The following is a 5,576-nucleotide window of genomic DNA, read 5'->3' as shown; positions in this document are numbered from 1 at the left end:
CTGCTTTTGTGGACTATTATTATTTTTGTTTTGACATATGATTATACTTCAATTGCAATCAATCATAAATATTCATATATATATATATATATGTGTGTGTGTGTGTGTGGGTGCATCGGGGTCTAGTGGTTCTGACTCTCGCCTTTCAAACAGAGGGTTGTGGGTTTGAATCCTAGCCATGGCGTGTTTTCCTTCAGCAAGAAATTTATCCACACTGTGCTGCACTCGACCCAGGTGAGGTAAATGGGTACCGGCAGGAAGTAATTCCTCAAAAAGCTGTGTGCACCAGAATCAGTAGACTAGCTTAGCCGGGGTAATATAGGAGTGCCTTGAGCACCTAGCAAGGTGGATATGTGCGCTATACAAATCCTATATTATTTATATATATAACTAGCTTATTACAAAACTGACACTGACATGAACTATCAATATGATGCAACTTCTGATATAGTTGAAATAAGGGAAATCTCTTTCTTGATGGTTTGTATTTTCTTCCATAAAAAACACAAATTTATATGTTCAAATTAAAGGGAAAGTCCACTCCAATTAAAAGTTTATTTCAATAGAAAAATAAAATAAACGCTGAACTATTCGTCAAATTTGATATGTATTGAGAAAACTATGACATTAATTCTTTGGTATTTCATTACATGTAATATGACACATCTTGATTTCTTCCTTATAATATGAAGTGAGGTTTAATATCCCTTTGACTCTGTGGGATTGCCATTGTTGCTACTTATAGTAATTTAGTGAAGATGCTACCTTATTTATTGTCAAACTTGCAAAAATAAAAATGTGCTATATTTCATAAGAAATAGTGAGTGTGAGACATCATGGACCCTCTTATTTGCATATCACTCATGGTGTGCATATAACTGTTATGTGAAAATAAGCAAAACTTAAATTTCCCAATGCTCTTATTTACTTCTGCTTTTGATGAACTTTTCAATGTTATGAATCTTTGATTTTTCTCGTTATATTCAAACCAACTATTTCTTGGGGTAGACTTCTTCTTTAACAATCAATACATACATGTAATATGATGAATAGCCCCTTTCAGTGGCAATAATATTACATGTATGTCACTTTTCTTCCATGGGGTCCTTTGACATACACGCAATCACATGCACAATAAAACAATACATCGTTACAATGAATGAAAACCATACTTCATCAAATACATTACAACCCTAGGCACACCAAAGTAGAAATACAATGACCCCACCCCTAACTAAAAAATATTGTTAGTATGTAAGGGATGTCAGTGTTTGATTTTATGATAACCACCCAATTGATAGTCAGTTTATCTGACCCAATTTCCTCCTCATCTGATTCTGATAAGAGCCATCATTTTCTTTTAAGATTGAATTGAACTAATTACCAAATTTTACCAATATGAATTAATTTCTTATAATTTTGATATCACATATATTATGTGCCAATTTGAGCAAACAAATTAGCAACATACTAATAGAATTACGCTCCAAGCAAATCATCTAGATTAACAATTAATGAACATCAATAGTTAATATCAATTCTACTTGTGAAACATTACTTCATCGTTGTAAGAAACATATGCACACTATAGAAACAAACAACATTAATATATTTAAAAAAAACCACACATTTACAATGACGTTGAAGATGCATATCAACTTTATCAAACCTGGGGCCCGGTTCAAAAAGAGTTACAACTGTTGTAACTTTGCCATTATGGCAACTACCATGGTAACATGACTCAGCAGCCAATCACAATCAAGGTTTCCCTGGTAGTTGCCATAATGGCAAAGTTACAACAATTGCAACTCTTAATGAAACGGGTCCCAGGTAACCTTGGTAACCTGTAACTTTTTTTTCAAATGCTCTGACGTGGGTCCGCATTATACAAATCTTGGACTGTACAATGTTTATTAAAACAAATACAGATTTATAAAACAGGTCACTATATAATTTCTAATTTAATCAGTTAATAATGGTAAAGAAATGCCGTGTATTTACCTAGCTCATGAGAGACATGGCAAAACTTGCGCCAACCCATGGGAATACCCAAACAATAAATGTGGATAAAATATCTTACCACAGGTTTGCTATATCCTGTATTTAAGGAAGGAGGTGAAACATAATTATGACAGGCCATCAGCTTGGTTATACTAAAAAGAAGACAAAAAAGATCAAATTCACATCATTTATCTCTTACTTCAGAATGGATGAATATGTGCATTGTATTTAGGTGTCCTCCAAAGTGAAATAAACAGACAGTGCAGTCAGTAGGCCGACCCCGCAATAAATACATATACATAAATAATTCACATTTTTCTACAATATTGAGTTAAGCTTTCTTTTTGAGCATGGAACCAAGAAAATTGAATGCTTTGAAACATTTATTTGTCGTGCATCCGATGAGGTTCTAAAATGTCACGTTTTGAACGTGTTTTATTTGGTTTCAATTAACCATAATTATTATAGAATACATCTCTTATCAGAGATCCCTTTGGTTTCAACTTTCAAACTGTGTTTATTGATGACGAGCATTAATGGCTTTAATGCCTTACACAATCAAACTCTTTTGAGAAAAAGGTTTTAATACGCCGAGGCATAACAGGTACTCAAAATGTCTTGTGAAACAGTCATTTTGTTGTAGTGCAAAGGGGTTTATCTCACAAATTGGTCTGCGAGCAATGGAGGCAGGTGGGGGCACATAATCCTCAAAATATTTTTGTTTTCTCTCTCTCTTTCAATTTCTGAATTTTTAGAGTTCTGGAATTTCTGCGGCTCCACAAAATTGTGGTATTCCGCTAAAAACATTTGAAAAAAAAAAATTCTGATCCATTTTGACATGCGTATTATAAAGTTTCTAATTTTTCTTCATTTTCCCATTGTTCTCTCTATTGTGAGAAAGGTCTGAGCGCCCCCTCAAATTATTTCTACAAATGCCATGTATTATGGATCCGATAATGCCTCTAAAAAGTAGTTTCAGAACTATGCAAACATCAGAAGAATCTAGCGAGGAACCAAAGCAATCGAGCTTTACAACCAAGTCCGTCTTTTGATGCCTCTAAATATTTGTTTCGATGCACTTTTGGCAATTGGCATGGACGCAAAATCCTCAAAATTCATATATTTTGTTTTTCCTCCTCTTTTTTTTCTTTTGCGTTGATTTTGTGCCTCTCAAAGTGCCACCTGGTGGCACGGGTCACGTACACCAACCTCCCTTAGATGGTCCACATTATGTATCGTTACAAAATGAAATGTTTCGAATACTATAAGTGGAAATAGGAACCATGAAAGATATCACTAATTAATTGGTTTCAATGCGAGATCTTCCCAGGAGAAAAAAAGAAGGGGGAGGCAAATAGAAGAATGGAAAGAGAGGTATTGGTTGTGTCTCTTCAAATTGCCCCTGTAATTCAATCGAGAGCTGTCTTATACCCCTCTTAGTTTCTGACATAAGCGATTAATCTACACATTTAAAAAAAAGATTGGTAAAAAATTTCCATTCTCTTGGTAAATATGTGTCCAACTGAACCCCCCCCCCCCAAAAAAAAAAAAAAAAAAAAAAAAAAAAAAAAAATCAATATTCATCGGTCGGACAGAGAATGATCATTTTGAAAAATCCTTTTATGGCATTTTCTTTCTTTTTTTAAAGTATTTCTTCTTGTCATTAGCCATAAGGTAGATCAAATCGATTAATTCCATGTCATATAATACCAATGTGGGGGGGGGGGGCTCCGATTTGAGCCATGTTGAGTTCAAAATTTCGATTCTGTTTTGAATTTCAGATCATCTTCCGAAAACTGATTTATAAACCGAAACAAGTTATATCGAAGATAAACTGAATCATTAAGGTCACCAAGTTAAAAATCATTCGACAGTGAAAAGGCATCGGATTGCATATAGCACCAATCCGGGCACCAATCCCGAGCTCATGAATGGTAGTCCACAAAATTATTGAGAGGTAAAGGAAATCCCCGGAGGAAATCTCAAACATACGATAATAAGAGTACATCAACCAAGTATAAAAACAGACAGTTGTTGAAGAGAAACAATGTAAACATGTGAGTATGGAAGTTTAAAGGAATTAGCGCCAGAAGAGGGGAGAAAATCCCTGAGAAAAAAATTAACACAAATAACAGGTATAACCTCGGTATATAAGAAGTTGGAAGATGGGGTCTTTAAACCAGTCTTTAACATCAAGTTCAATTTAAAGTGATCTGATGATGTCGTGGGTCAATGTGGTCATTGGACAAGAAAGGTGAATAAAGCAGATTGGTATAGCAAAATAGGAAACTTTGAAAGCATTCAAAGATGAACTTGTAGGCCCATAGGTCTTAAATGAGGAAATCAATGAATCCCGAATAGCATAAAAGGATAAGGGTCAAGAACATGAAGTTCGATGTCCTGGCCACTTATAAAGCTGGAAAGTAACATGAATGGAGTGGAACACTTGAACAGGGAATAACTTTTTAAATCCTTTGTTAGGTTTTCTTTTCTAAGGTTCTTTTGAATTGAGTTACGAAAAGCCTGTTCTGCAGTCAAAGTAATCGATGGGAAATAAATACAATTTTTAGGAAAGCAAAATTGAAATAAAGTTTCCGGCTTCAAAATAGTAATTGTCATGTTTTATTCATAAGGGAATCAAAATACATTTATATTATATTTTCATTCATCAACTGCTTACAAACCCCATTCAAACCCTGCTTTGCTATAATTATTTCAACCAGTGAAAAAAAATCTTCAGTGTCACATTTGTATCCTTTTCCAAAGAGTTTCTTTTTACCTCCATGCCTTTTCTTATGAAGGTTTACGTACTTAATTGACATCCCCATCACACTGACTGAACTCATGATGAGGCCCTCTATTGACAACTTGACAACCCTGTGAATTTGCCGCATGCCTTGACAGAGAGCAGACGACAGGACTGGTTTTGGGCCAGCACAAGCGCTCAGCAAGGGTGAACATATTATGACTCACTCAGGTGTACAGGTGGTGGGGGAAAATTCAGCCAAGGTTCGGTAAAAGTTAGCAGAACTGCAGTTTCTGCACCGTCAGTGCTTGGCTGTGTAGCGATGCATCCAAGTTCGCCTCTACGCATGCTGACTGTGACTAAAAACTAGGCTCGGAGCTCGGAGAGCTGGTGGGCGATACCGTACCGGTACTTGGTTTTGGAGGGCCCTTTTGCAGTACCGACTTTAGAAGCAGGTCTTCTTGAGGGAGCCAGCCATCTGGTTCTCTGGATTCTTAATGTGGAGTTCCTCCCTCGACCCTGACTGCAAGGTGGTGATCAGATCAAGTTATTTAATCCTTTCTTTAATTGTCTTTTATCTTGTGACTTGGTCTTAAGTTAATAAGAGGAGGTCATTTTTTTTTTGTGGTGCTGCTTATCCATGTGCCGTCTTTGGCCGGATGTTAAGTCTGTTAGCGGAATACTCTTGATTTGCATGTACTGATTATCCAGAGAGATGGTTCCATTATTTAGATTTTTTTAGATGGAAGTAGTTTTCCTTGACAGTCTGTAGCTCTTCTTGTAGACTGCTTTCACTCTTCAGCTGACTTTCTATAAATCTTTATGGAGG

This window comes from Lytechinus pictus, chromosome 3, assembly GCF_037042905.1.
Source record: "Lytechinus pictus isolate F3 Inbred chromosome 3, Lp3.0, whole genome shotgun sequence".
Lineage (NCBI taxonomy): Eukaryota > Metazoa > Echinodermata > Echinoidea > Temnopleuroida > Toxopneustidae > Lytechinus > Lytechinus pictus.
This window is presented reverse-complemented; position numbering follows the sequence as displayed.